This window comes from Anabas testudineus, chromosome 4 (assembly GCF_900324465.2).
Source record: "Anabas testudineus chromosome 4, fAnaTes1.2, whole genome shotgun sequence".
Classification (NCBI taxonomy): Eukaryota; Metazoa; Chordata; class Actinopteri; order Anabantiformes; family Anabantidae; genus Anabas; species Anabas testudineus.
This window is the reverse complement of record NC_046613.1, coordinates 18,181,271-18,196,397: the sequence shown is the minus strand read 5'-3', so window position 1 is coordinate 18,196,397 and position 15,127 is coordinate 18,181,271. Positions and strand designations below refer to the sequence as shown.

The following is a 15,127-nucleotide window of genomic DNA, read 5'->3' as shown; positions in this document are numbered from 1 at the left end:
TGATGCACCACATCAGTGTATACTGTAGCATGTTATACAATACTGTACAATACAATACCCTTCTGTATTCTACATGAAAATACGTTTAAGTGTAAGCTCACAGCCAACAGCAAAACATGCGTAGAGTCAAAAATGTCAAAAAGTCTATGAATACTTTATTATTTGGGTATTAAACTGGTTAAGTGGAGGTTTTAGGAGCCTACCTTTTAGTTCAGTTAAACATTTGAACCAAATATCCACACCCAGATGTGCAAACCACTGCATGACAAAAGTCCCAAGGCCTGAAGTTGCAAAAAGGCCCTGTAGCAACGACTCATGGTCTTTCACAATGCAAAACAGAGCATTTCATAGCACAGCACAGAGTTTCCAGTGCTCCAGGACCAATAAGGGCTTTGTTTGTTAGCCATGTCACTGAATGACCACCAAATTAGCTTCATCACCTCTGGCACCAGGATATCAGATGTGACATTCTGTACCACAGGGCTGACGCTGTGTTTGTCTGCAAGGCTGGGGGGGGTTATAGTAAAAAAAAAAATGGGGACAAATTTCATGAAAAAAAAAAAGAGGCAATGTTTTGCTTGTTTTCTTTTCTGTGTTCTAAATATAGAATTGTTTTACACAGTATTTCATCTGAGAGTCTGGTCTTCCTCAGAACAGCTGTGTTTTCTGAAGCCTAACCTCATGATCATGCTAACAGGAGTCAACAGAGAGTATCATCTTCCAGGCAGCATTCAGATTCAGAAATTACATTACCCTTCTTTGTCCTCTAGCAATATCTCTATAGAGAAGGAGATGTAGCTACAGAGAAAGACACTGCTCGACTTGGCCCATGTGAAATGATACCTACAACCAACAGATATCTGCTGTGGTATAACAGCAAATACACAATTTGTCTGAATGTTCATTTATAACAGCTATATAACAGCTGTTATAAATGAACATATATAACAGCTTTATAATGAAGACTTAATGTGTCATTTGTTGTTTACACAAGAAATTAAGGTAGATCGTTGTGTAAAGGGAAATTACAGCTACAAAACCAAACTGGCTTTTGGTCATGTCAGCATTGTGTGTCTTCTACAATACACTAGCGGTGACTTTGTTGAAGAACAATAATGCCAAAGCAGCGATTGCTGACCAATCTTTGTGTTGTCTGGACATGACAAGGCCTGAGTTTCTCATCTTGAAACAGCCATTAAAATAGCTTGTGAATGTAGTCTATTTTCCCTCCACACAAAACCAGAAGTCTCTCACACTGCCTTTCAAACAGGTTTTTCCCCTCATTCTCCCTAGATATTTTGGAGCAGTTATCCTGCATCAGCATCGAAGTTTGTCTGAGAGGAAATGACAAGAGCAAGATGTCCAAATCATTAGTAATGTGAGAGGAGCAGTTCCCAGGCATGTCTCGTTACATAGCTGAGTGCTAACATAAAGGCTAAAGGCTTAAAGCTTGCGTTGGGGGCTTTACTGGGCCCAAGCCTTCTCATATACTCAGAGGGGGACAGAAGAAGTGGACCACAACCCTTCAGCATCTCAGTCAGTAACAGAAAAAAACAAGACCCTGAACCAGAAACAACCTTAGCTTAATGTTGGCAATCAAGAAGGAGAAAAGCAGATACCAAAACACACACAGTACAGTCCACACAGAAACAAATGTACAAACTGAATGCATGTACTCAATATGTACTAATAGTGGATCCATGGGAAAGTGGCTCCTCAAACATTAAACTCTGGTCTGGCTCTGGTTCGGTTTCAGCCTGCTGTGGTTTTTGTGGTGGGCCCTGCTGGCTGTCGCACACACGCACACACAATCTTTTAAGCAGATCCAGAGCGCTGCTACTCAATAAGAGGTCAAATACAGTACTGTTGCAGCATACGAGTGTGTATACACCCATGTTGTTGTCAAACTGCCAAGGAAGATGACTCCTAACTATGAAACCGACAATAACGCAACTATTGCAGTTGATTCCAGTAGCACAATTTATCCTGGCTTAGGATCACATCACGTCACACAGAAATGATTCACTTTGACCACATATGTAAATCTACAGAGGAAAGCCAAATTAGGAGCTCAGGGTATGTTTTCTTCTAGGTTTTGTTTTTAGCCTTCTGAAGTTGTAATTTGAAAAAAAAAAAGAAAAGAAGCTGTGTGATGATTAATAACAAGGGTACAGGCAGGCATCCATTGATGATTTCTAGAAATATGGCTCTTTCTTCAAGAGTAACAGTACCTTTGAGGAAAATAAAATACTTGGGACTGAAAAAAATTAAATCAGGAATAGTGCAACTATATACTCTTAACATTTTGAGAATGGGTACTAGAGAAAATAGATTCAGAAAATCTTTACGTCTCTTCTATACATAAACATTGTAGTTTAGGAAATATAGATTTCACCTTCATCTTTCCATCCACAGTAATAGTGTTTTGCTCACTCTAAACTGTTCTAGATGAGCAAACGCAAGACAAACTTCAAAAATCTACATTTGGAAACAAATTATTATAGTAACATGTAAACTAATATGCATGTGAAGACAACACATGCAAAGGCAGACACACAAAAGCACACACAAGAAGTTCAATGTTTATTTTTATTCCTCAGGCGCTCATCCTTCTTTGCATGAGTGCATCACCCACCATACGACAGAGCTTCGCTGTACGAGTGTGAGTGTGTGTGTAAGGAACTGACGATCAGAAAATAACGTTACCCCTTAGGGGTCGCACCTCTCTCCATTCGCGCCCTCCTCCCTTACCCTTCCTCTCTACTCTATGCCTGCAGGGATTTCCCTTTTCAGTTCAGGAGAGATGTCAGACCTGTTCCACCATCCCTCACACAGAGGCCGGACTTAGCCCTTCCCTCACCCAATATCTGTAACAAACCTACAAACCAGTCTCACTTCTACATACAGTATCAGGCCCAAATGGGGCTCAACAGGGCTACAACTGAACATAAATGTCTTCAACTTAACACCAAACCTTTCTTCTCTCCTGTCCATCTCTGTATGATCACACAACCCTTTGTCAGAAACGGCACAAACAATGACCTGCTTCTTTAAACTATTACAGACACAGAGCAACAATCACATAAACCACAGACTTCCTCTACTTGAGGGAAGTAGTTTGCATGTTTAGATTCATTAAAAGCATCAATAAGGCAGCTGATGGTCACACACAGATTTCACCTAACTAAGTACTTTAGACTAAAATTTTCCATATTATCATACAGAAATCTGAGTGTATGTCTACTGTAGTGTTGACAATATTAAGAAAATTAAAACAGCACGTTTTATTTAATTACAAAGAATGACAGAAGAAAGCAAGAGAGACAGAAAGAGAGAAAAGCTCCACAACAGGGGTTGAAAGCAGCTAAACCAGAGAGGTCTTTCCTGCCTCCTTCACATATTATAATATTAATATTAATGAGACTTCCTGTTTTCCCCCCCTCTGTTTTTTCCCCTCAGACGATTTGAACATGAAAAACTTAAAAAGCGCAAATTCCAGGAGTTGCGTATCACAGTTTGACCCGGAGCCACACAGCAGACACCAACCATGACAGACTCGCTGTTCAAAGCAAGCAGGAGCTGCTTTCATCAGGGGATCCTGGTGTTTTTTTTTTTTTTTTTACAGTGTGACACCACCAGCCCATGCCATCTGCCTTTTTCTAAAATCAGAACTTCAAAATGTGCTTTCTGCTTATGCGTTGTTTTTAGGTGGGCTTCACAACCAAGGCCCAGCGTCACGCAGGCATCGGCTGCTTTGCTACTCGCTGACTGCTGTTTACATCCAAGTCCCACAGTGTGGCATAATGTTAAATATTCAGTGTTAGACTGTCAAGCCAAAATTGGTTGGGAACCCAGCCAGGCACTCACAGTACAGTACTGTTGGATTCTCCTGCTCTTCAAATGAAGCCCGACCAAATCAATCAATCTTCCTCCAGCCAATCCAGTCTCAAACTTTACTACTTCCCTCCTCTTGCCACATGGGCCCCTTCCTGAAATACCTAAACTCCTGAGCATCACATTAGTAAGCTCTTTTTCATTCATTCATTTTCTTTATCATAAATAAGTAAAGGCCATTACATTAATACACACTGTTTGCACTTTAAAGACACCTCCGCTCTAGGCATGACTAAGCCTCTGCTGGCTCCTGATGCCCTCAGACATCTGTATAATATTTTATTCGGTGTCCCAATACCGCACTGGCAAAGGTCTCTCATCCTTGGCTTGGCAGGACTTCTGACAGAGCCAGCCGGCAGCACCATACAGGCCTAAGCCCTGCTGCTGCAGCTTCCTGCTGCTTCGAGGGAGTCAGGCTGCCTGCCTCCCATCGACAGTGGGCAAGGCTGTGCAAGGAGGAGGAGGCTGAGGGGAGGCCCCAGGTATAGAGAACCCCCATGAGAGGAGAGCAGAGGCAAGAATGGGGTGACATACTGAGAGCTATATAGGTTGAGAGGTGAGGAGAGGCAGGGAGATGAAAACTTGATGAGGAAGAGGATTGCTGGTAAGCAAACTAAAGGTCTAAGATGAGAAGTAAGTGGAGCTTCTCATTATGACTTCTCTTCCTTCATATTGCCCCCAGGCCTTGACCACAACCTCAAAGCTCCAGGCCAAACCAACAGACTAGGGAGACAATGGAGAGAGTGCTGTGAGTGAGGGTAGGGGAGGAGAGAGGAGGAGAGGGGGGAGACAAATGTCCCTGGCACTCAAATGAAGCAGCATGAAAGAAAGATGGAAAAAGTAATGAATAAGCATTTCACAAAAAAAAAGTTTTTGCCTGTAACTAAAGTAATTTAAGAAGAAATTTAACGAGACCAACCTGATATTTATTTCTTCTAAATAACACAGCTACACAGTGCATTTATTACAATTAGTAAAGCCAATTCTAGTTAGCAAACATACTTTTAAGAGCTAAAAAGCACTGCAGTTTGAAAATCTAGTATTTTACTATATAAATGGACAGCCTTCCACTGACAGCTGCAATTACTTATAATATATACGTATGTATAATTATGGTGCATGTAAAAATCATCTAAAAATACAGTGGAAACAAAACATTTTTAAGTCCTAGCAGCTTTCCTCTCTCTTCCAGTGGACATAAATTTACTGTGTGAATATCATTAATTGAAACTGCTGCTTGTGCAGTTTACCTGTAGTAGTTCAGTCATCTGCAACAGTGCAAAGTTATTTCCAGTGTTGTAAAAGGGGCATTTTTTAACAGCTGATGTATTCAGATTTTAGTGGGCTACATTAAACCGGCTTTACAAACACAGTACATGCCTTTATCAATTCTAATCCATATTTTGTCGATCGACTTGTGCCAACGACACAAAAAGACAAAAAGGAACAGGATGTCAAAGAAATAAAAAGAGAGTGCAAGAGAGAGAGTGAAAAGTCCCTGGTTTTTCACACTAAAAAGGGGGAGGGTAAAAGAGACATTTTGTCAAAACAAGATGCTCTCATACAAATTTGCTTTCTTCTACAGCAAATCCCGTGTGAAACATTAACGCTCATTTGTGGTGAGGCTGGAACAAATGCCGATAGCACAGTCAGCAAGCAAAAAAAAAAAAAATGCTTTCACCCTTATTCTGTTCATGAGTGCAAATTCATCCTGCTTTTGTCTCATCTCATGACAAATGCACACTGTCACTGTCACTGATGTGGTGTTTACAGTGGCATCCAGCATCTTGTAATTATTCTGTGAAAGTGAATTTGTATCCTGAGGGATTTGTATTTTTGCATGTGGATAATCAAAAGAGATGGAGAGGGGACGATTGGGGAGTGATCTCCAACAAAAAAAAAAAAAGAGAGAGAGAGAGACATTGTTCCAGTACAGTTCACATGGCTTTGGTAGCTTTGTTCAGATGCCAACAAACCCCAGCACGCAGTAATATACAAGTACAGTTAATATACTGCAAGTATACACAGGTATCTACAGTATAGCATATGTCACTTGTAGTTTGTCCACAAATAGCCCAACACAATGGTTCTCTAGGTAGGCTGACTCAAATTAAAAGGCAAACTCAATTACCAAACATGACAGTGTAGAAGTCAGTGTATTTCAAAACATTCAAAGTATCAGGTGTGTGTAATATAGCACATCTATTTCTGTAAAGTTGGTATCTTCAAATAATAAATAACAAAAATTAATTAAATATCTACCCATTTTATATGTAGATCAACAGTATTATTTTAATATAGGCCTTGTTTTAACCTTTCCAGTGTGCCCTCAAAAAAGCCCGGCATAGTGAAACTATTTATTTCTTCGTCTTTGTTAAATCTTTTTAGTGCTTCAAGGTTCTTTAGTGTAAGTGGGATATGCCTTTAATAGTATTTTATTAATAATTCATTGCACTAATAGATTCATAGCTTCATTACATTTATGTAAATACTGTTGTTTTGTATAGCGCTAGATTTGAGAGCCAAAGTAAAGACCATGAATGAGGCACCCTTTGCATGGAAATAAACCACTGATATCGTGTGGTCATGCCATAAGTTGACCCAGGGGCACTGAAAGTATTTTATAAACTTTAAATGGGGGCCTAGGTCAGTAATTTCTGTGTTTGCACATCTTTGTCTATTTCCCCCAGAGCAGTATTGAGCCCAGTGAGAAAAGGAATGGATGCCACAGTGAAATTGAGAACTTTAATGTGACATGGCTAGCCGAGAGGCATCCTCCAAGGATATTTGAATCCTTGAGACATGAGTGACCCTTCATAAGATAGAAGGGAGATGGATATGAAAAATATTGACAAGCTGGCTGTTTGAGGCGGGTGTATGAAGCTGCTTAGACAGCCCGCTCTCATTGCCAAAGACCTCACTTTAAATGCTAACCAAACTCGGTTCTAAATTCTTCTGGGGAAGACATCGGGAATGTATTTTCTTTCTTTTTGTATTTTCTTGCTTTTTATCATCCAATAATCTAACACATAATTGTAAAGCCGGAACACCAAAAAGAGCCTATATCCCAAGCTGTGATCTGTTACCTTCGCCAGGATCATTTCTGTACTACGCTTGTCCAAGGTCTTTGACATCATGCAAAAGACAGTGTTTAATGTAGCTCAAAAATAGCCTCAGGAAGCATCTTCCTTCAAATATGCTTTGTAAAAAGGAAAAAAGGAGCTAACATTTTTTGTTCTTTCTGAAAACCCAAAGGCAAGATGACTGTTACAGTGGTCAGATGACAAATGTCTCATCTGATCTTTAATCCAGTTGAGGGGCCAGCTCCAGGGCTAAAACAGGAAACTCTCACAGGATAGAGCGATTTGGTAAATTCCACTGTGCTAAATCACTGCTGTGGGTGCAGCCGATTTCTCCACACCAATGAATGTCATTATTTTAGGTCTTTTTCTGAATGTCTTAGTAGCAGAAAACCATTAACACGACACTAACAGAAAGGGCTTGTATTTTATGGCTTTGGCCTCGGAAAGCCCTGGCAAAAGTTTTCATTTCTTAAGAAGTAACAGTATCTGCAGTGCTTCTTCTAATTATCAAAGTCAAGTGTGATGAAGTTTAGTGACAACTTTCTACTTTTTACATGCTTATATTTTCAGGCGTTTTCTCTCAAATAATACTCAAGACTACTTATCACCACTGTTACTCTGACTCTATACTCAGGCTACCCTTATTAAATACAAACAACAGAACAAGGTTAAAGTGTTAAATTTTGCCAAAGCCTGTCAAAAGTAATCCACCGCTCATCAGCTGAAATTCAAAGTGGTATATACTGGCAGAAATCCCTCACCACAGAGACTGATGCAAACATTTGGCAGCCATTTGCTGATCATCCGGTTCGTGACACATTCCTTGATAGTCAACTTCACAGAGCCAGCCGGTGTTCATCTCCATCACCTGATGATGCTGGCACACTCAAGCCTGTTGTCTTTGACGATGATCGAATGTGGCAACAGAGAAGTGAGTAATAATTGGGTCAGCAAGGTATGTCAGTTCCCACTAACTCTCATCTGAATCATCTCTCTGCAGCGTTGCCAAATGTGATAGTATGACGCCTGAAATATTTAGCTGTGATAGGCAGCGACAGAATCATGGCCTGAAACACTATTTTCAACATATGTGTGACCCCCAAATGGTTAGGTCAATACCTGTATGATTAATTTCTGAGTTTTATTTTTCTCATTTGTATGCTGTGCCTCTGGGTTGTATTTCCTCCCTATGTTTTCTCACTATTATCATCATCATAATTATTATTGTTAAAAATGAGAAAATATAAGGTTTTGCTATAACCATTCTGACTCACTACAAAAACAATGAGTCACACATAAAAAATAAACTTTCTACTCCAAAGACCTTTTGATTTATTTTTCATTCAAATAAATCATCTCTTTACAACTAGCAGTACTTTTTCCAAATAAACCCTGTCCAGGCCATAACTCTTTGTGTTTAACAGCATAAAATAGACAGCAGGAAGCACCACTAGGGCCAAGTCTTTTTCTGGACAGAAGGACTGGGATACGATACACACTTAAACTGCTGGCATTTGAAAAGTATATTGATAGAATTTCTGCTAAAAATTACTTTAAGAGAACTAAGAAATCAAGAGCTAAGAAATATTTGTTTGGTACTAATACTTGGAGAAAGAGAAGGCTTTAGAAGCCGTTCTGCGCTCTGTTCCCGTTTATTATTTTGGTATAATACAACCCCTCAACAATCCTATAGACAGATAGGAACTTACGTAGGCCTATTACAAGTACTAAACAAGAAGCAACCGAGTCAATCCCCACACTCTTATAATTTGTTGCTGACAAGTAGCTATTTTAATTAGATATTATAATCAGAAAAAACACATTTTGCCCAACTTTTATCAAAAGTCCTTGTTTAATCAGTTATTTTAAATTAGGCCTGAAGAATGTTTATCACAAAAATATATTTTCATAGCCGTTTATTTTTTGTTCCATCTTGCATATTTAAAAAAAAAAAAAAAACAGGTTTCCAACACTATTTGAATTGGCAATCAGAGTAACCGGACAGCTGTGTGGACACCACCCTAGTGCACACAGATAACTGTGTAACTGGGGCATCTGCTATCCAAAATAAATACTAGTAGTCTGCTCCAACATCTGTAGCGTGAAAGATGTTCACCTAAGCTCACTGACTTTGCAGCTCTCGCACTTCTTAAAAGAGCAGGTAGCTGCATAAGCAGCAAATCTTGCCAAATATCTTAAAGAGCTGTTGATTTATGAGTGAACAGCCTGTTGCTATCTGGTGCATTCACTTTCATGGTAGTGCTGTATGTCGCTCTATTTATACAGCTGACGGCAGATCACACTTTAGTAACCCAAAGTAAAGCAAACCCACTCATCTGAATCCATGTTTGTTGTTAGGATGTATAACTTATCAAGAATTATCTCCACTACCAAGAAATATACTTATAAATCACACATATTAACATACATAGGGTGCAAAGGCAAACAAACATAACCCTGCTTGGGTGTAAAGATAGACAGAAGCTTCTGCAGAAACTTAGTCTCTTCTTTAAGAGTAAAACGTGCAAATGCAATGTGCATTTTGAGGCCTTATGATGAAGTAAAAATGCACTGTGTGTGATATAACATTTCTGTACCACTGTCATCTTAGCTTTAGTTACACGGGTTTGATAAAGCTGCTCGCACTGTCACTGTAAATCATAATATCTCAGTGTCATTTGACACTTTAATTGACAGCTACAGACTACAGCTAGTGAAAGTTAGCAGTGCGGCATGCTAGTGAGCTAGCAGTCAGAGCTAGCTAACGAACTTCGTGGAAACTTTCTTCAACAGGGTCAACCTCCTGTTTACATAACAACTAACAGCGGGCGAGTGACTGCGGTGAAGTTTGTGAGACTGCAAATTGCCAAACGAGCCAAAGTAGTGTGTGTGCGAGTTTAAGAGAGGTGGATTAGCCGTCCACTGTAGCTCTAAGTTCAGTCGGCTAACGCCGTGTCACTTCTTACCAGGAAGTGCGGCTCCTGTTGCTAAGCTATCCCTTCTTCACGCTGTGAGTTCCTCCTGATGGTTATGGCGGTTGTCTTTGTTTTGACTTTCCCTTTTCTTCCCAAGGTCGCTCCAACAACAACAACAAAAAAAAAAAAAAAACAACAACAATACAGTCGGCTCGTCGGGCCTCTCTTTCTTTCCGTGACACCGCTGTCTGAAAACTTTTCTCGGAGTCGGATGCTGAGCTGTGCAGCCAGTCGATGTTCGTACAGCCTCTCTCCAGTAGGCCCCCCTCGCCGCCACACTGACCCGTGTGCCAGCAATGTAAACAACCCAGCATTCCCGGAGCGCAGGGGAGGGGCGAGTGTCAAAGAGCGGAGGGAAGCTGTCAAACACCGCGAGAATCAAACCTGCACCCCCCCCCCTCCTTATTTCTTCTCTGTTTTTATTCCCATTTATCTTAGTGAATGTCTGTGGACGCACAAAATGGCACAACTGTGGCGCAGCAGCCAACTGGGTTATGTTGAGCATGTATAATAATTAGAAACTGTGCTGCATGTATCTGTGTCCTGCAGGAGGAATCAGGCACAGGCGGTGCAAGAGGAGAAGCTACAGGTCAAAGTGTTAGAAAAGTGGAGGCACAGGGAAGCGGCTGATTATAAAAGTATTTTATAGCTATAATGGAATCAAACACTCACACACACACGTCAAACACTAAATAAGTAGATGAAGGAGGTGAAGTGTGGAGTGGGTGATGCCACCTTCGTACCAGTTCTTGACTACATTCGTGGACAGATGATGAGAAAAAAAGCCCCTAGACTCAAAAGTAAACCAGTGTAAATGATTCCACTCCATCATTTGAGCTCGTTTTGTGGCTTATTTCGTCATTTTTGTCTCTTTGTGGTCACATTATTGTGTCATTTCTTGGTTGTTTTCTGTCAGACTATTTCAGTGTTTTCCGTTTCATTCTGTCTGTTCTTTGGACCCCGTGACCTCTCGGGCCCCCTGCACCGCTGTCTGATGATCCTGTTCAGTAATCCACTCCCCTGCAGTGAATTACTGTGTTCAAAAGTTGAACTCTGTTTTTCACAGTGTATTAGGATTTGTTCTGAACTTAAAACCATTAACTCATCATTGTGCTTTGTACTGTAGAGTCGTCTGGCCTTATCTCTCTGTGCAGCAAGTAGGTCGTTGATACATTTTTATTTACAGGAAATTAGATTAAAATTTGGCATCAGACTGAATTTGAAGTTTAAGTAACTGCTATGGTCAAGTTTTCCTTTTCTGCTCACTGAGTTGGTGCAAAGTCACTTCTATAAATAAGGATGAAAATTCATTTCTAACCTTGCAATTAATAGCACAATCCCACAGTGTTCATCAGTAGATGAGGTTTTCTCAGAATTCATATTTATAATAACTGCTTCATATTTCAGAGACTAATCATATGTGTTATATCTTGATCTTCAAATAACAGTGGCTGTTAGATCAATGCAGAGAGGAAATAAAAGCACACTTGTCCACAAATATAAAGAAGTAGAAGAACTTTATCAAGTACTTCATTTGTAAATTTCACTTAAGTAATATAAAGACTACAACCAATTAGAACGCTGCTTTATTTTACTGTGTTTAAAGTAACATAAATGATTTGTTGATGTGAGTATGTACAAGTGTAAATGTGCACAGGAGGAAGGAGAGAGTCAACTAAGGTTTAATGAATTCTCCATAACACGCGGTCATATGCACACGCACATTGACACAAAGTCTCGCTCGCTATAATCACACACGTATGCATGCAGAATACCTACACGTCCCACGACACACACGCAGCCTGTAATTGGGAATATCATGAGAATTTATTGATAAAAAAATGGTATTGCAGATTGACTTGCATGGACAGCGAGAGCATCTCGAATTGATCTGCTTATTTTGCTTTGATAAAAGCTTCAGCGCTGATTTCAGTCTGACAATTCAAACACTGCTGATACACAGGAAACACATCTGTCTTCTTCCCACCCCCATTGTTAATAATCAACAAGTTAGGTAGGGTTGTGTTTTTTCTCCCTACTTCAATAGCCTTTTTTGTTAACCTCACTGCAAATATGGAAAAGGCAGATATGCCTGGAGTGTAGGATTCTTCCCTTTTTTCCCCTTTTTCTTCAACAACAGTTGAAGATTAAAAGAAACGTCTCACAGAAATCTGTCAATTCTGTGTGTGAATAATGCTGTGTGGAATTTAATGGCATGAGTTATATTGGGTTTCCTCTACACCCACATTTTCTTTCAATAAGATCAATGGCGCTCAGTGACAGATAGGGACGGTCTTTTGTATCTTCAAATTTCAGGTTTCTGAGGGAATAATTAGATGGATGGATGAAAAGTAATGCATCAGTCTGCGAGGGGAGCTGCACCCAGAGATCCTCTAGTTCAACACGCATGCCTCCACGTCTGTTTGGTAGAAAACTGTTTAATAATCATGTTGAATTTCCATTGTTCTAAAAGTGGTTCTCTGCACTGATCTAGTGCTTTAAACCAATAGCAAACTTTTTGTGTTCTTTTTGCTGATATTGTTTATTTAACAGAAAGAATTTCCTTTTGATTTGGTGATTTTTTTTTTTTTTTTTGTTAGAAAAAAATCTGTTTCTCTCTCTTCCCTTTCAAACTTTCTGGTGTCGCTTGCAGGTAACCAGGATGGAAAAGGTTCTTCCTCCAGGGGAAATAACGGAGCTTGAATTGCTAGATTCATAGATGCTTTAGACATTTTACTGTAAACGTGGCATTTACCTCTAATGTGTTTGAACAAACTCTTCCTCGGGTTTTCAACCTTAGTGTTGAATAGAATTTCCCCACCATTGTAATCACCATTAAGTTGAATTTCCATTTTCTGATGAATATGAACATCACATCTGAAAACGATCATTGTAAAGTGAAACTGCTAAATAGCTCAGTTGTGAATAAGAGCTGTGATGATCACTAATTCATTACGTTTTCTTCAACATATACATTTCAGTGTTATTCTACCTGGATTTTTTGTCGTTGCTAAATGTGCAGATTTGTCTTTGCACCCAGCGGCTGAAAGCACATTTTAAACCCTTAAAAAGAAGAAAATGTCTTTTTTATTTTTCACTGTGTTGTTGATCTGGCTCAGGGGTTAGGTATGACTGCAATGTAGTAGAGACAGAAGCTGCAGTCAAAGCGCCTGTGATCGGGTGCAGACTTCATAGAGACCAGCAGATGGAGGGGAGAGGAGCTGCGTGCATCCTGAAGGTTTAGCAAGAACTGAGAGGTTACACTCTACCAGTACAAAGATGACCTGTGACACACTGAAACATGCCGTTTCAATGCAGACGAGCTTCCTGTTTATGTACCTCACAGAGCACAGCTATCAGAGGAAAAGAGAGAAGGATTACAGATGGAAATGTATGAAATGTTTGTATCTCATTTCATATACCCAGGCGAACTTGGAGGGAGCATGCATGATGCCTGCATTTCCATTTTATTCGCTAATTAATGTTGTTTTGTCTTCAAAGTGCAATTGCAACCCATAGTTATCAGCCTTGATCGCAGCGGTTTCAAGGTTGTCTAGATGTGAGCCGTCACATAACAAATACGTGTAAATATAGAATAACAGCACTACAGAGAAATGAAGGATTTATGGCGTGTGGAGAGCACTGTGCAAATGAGACACAGGAGAGATAGTCTGTGATAATATGAAGGACAAAACTGGCATATTATTTCAGCCTAGATCACTTCATAAAGTCTGCTTCTCAATGTGCTGCTTTTGTGTGTCTGTGATTGTGTTTTGGTGAATGTGTTTGGACCTGCAGGTGCAAACAAATGTACTAGTAAGTGTATTCCTCCTCTTGGTAAACAACCAGCACAGTGGCTCTCCAAACCTGCTCTGCATCAACCAGAGGTGCAGGCCTGAGTGTCACACATAACGGTTGAGCTGTGTCTCCTTCACATCACCACCCCTGTGACATATGTGTGCACCGGTGCCAGTGTGTATACATGTTAGCGCGGTGGTTGGTGTGTGAGGTGAGGTCAAATAGGTGCCTAGCAATGAGAGGAGGGCACTGAGGCGGAACTGGCAGAATCTCACACACACTTATACACACACACAGGCGGTGACAACACTATCAGAGAAGCATGTAAACTGCTGGTGTGGCCTGTGCCTCAGTGATCATTTCATACCTTGTTTTGACCCCGTCGTCCGTCACCGCGTGCGTATAACGTGCGGTTATGTATTTGTGACTGTGCATGTGTGGGTCCTTGCTGAGATACGCTTTCTTGGACTGAACCGGCAGCTCAGTAGGGAACTTACTCTCCATTTAGTTGTCAAAGGTAGTGTGAATTTGAGGTGTTGCCAACCACAGTGAGAACAGCTTTGCTATGTGGTATCTTGAAAATAACCGCAGTTCACCATCTACAACCTCCTGCAGGTAGAGAATATCTTTGATGCCTGCAAAGTGTTGGACACTGACCATTTTGCTGATTTGTGGTTGTCGTGGAGCAAAATCTGATGTCAACATGATTAATGCACACTTTAGATTTCTAATATTTTTGGAATGACAGGCAAAGTGAAGTGCTTATTCTTGTATTTGGATTCTCATTTGACCTTTTGAAAGTTTGAGGTCAGTACAGTTATATATCTTGTGCTCAAACTCGTTAGATTGCATTGATCTCCAACAAAGTAGAAATCTGTTTCTGCATCAACATAATGATGCATGCACTATTTTAACTCCCTGTTAATCTAATCTATTTTGTCCTTGTTGATACAAGAAAAGTATTGATAACATCTGTGTGTTTACATTTTACAAATGAGCTGCTCACACCCACATAAGTGACATCTATAAACGCAATGACACGTATGTTTAGTTTAGGGCAAACTTTGTGTATTTGAGCTGAAATGGTAGCATTTCCGATCTCTGTCACTTATATCAGGATCACCCAAGCTTTAGGAACAAAGTGTTTGTGTGACAACAAACATACAGCATTATCAGCATTGTTTTTGTACAGTCATAGTGCACAGGGGCTGTCATTTAGCAGGAAGAAGAGATGAGAGAGGTGGAGGAGGATGTCGGTTGGCTTTCTCACCTTTTGAGGTCTCTGCACAGACAGACAACAATGTACTCATCTTTTTACATCGACATTGACTGACTATGATATCAGGAGACGTTCATGGTTTCTACTTTAAGTTAATA

The 15,127-nt window shown here is 40.2% G+C and overlaps 1 protein-coding gene across 1 annotated transcript in view; it reads right to left on the bottom strand.

Annotated features, from left to right (window-relative positions):
* Positions 1-10,256, bottom strand: part of nek7 (NIMA-related kinase 7) — a 59,422-nt gene extending 49,166 nt beyond the window's left edge. The window contains exon 1 of the mRNA XM_026344794.1: positions 9,944-10,256. The gene's annotated coding sequence lies outside the window, so the exon portion shown is untranslated. The remainder of the gene's footprint in view (positions 1-9,943) is intronic.
* Between the last annotated feature and the right edge of the window lie 4,871 nt (positions 10,257-15,127).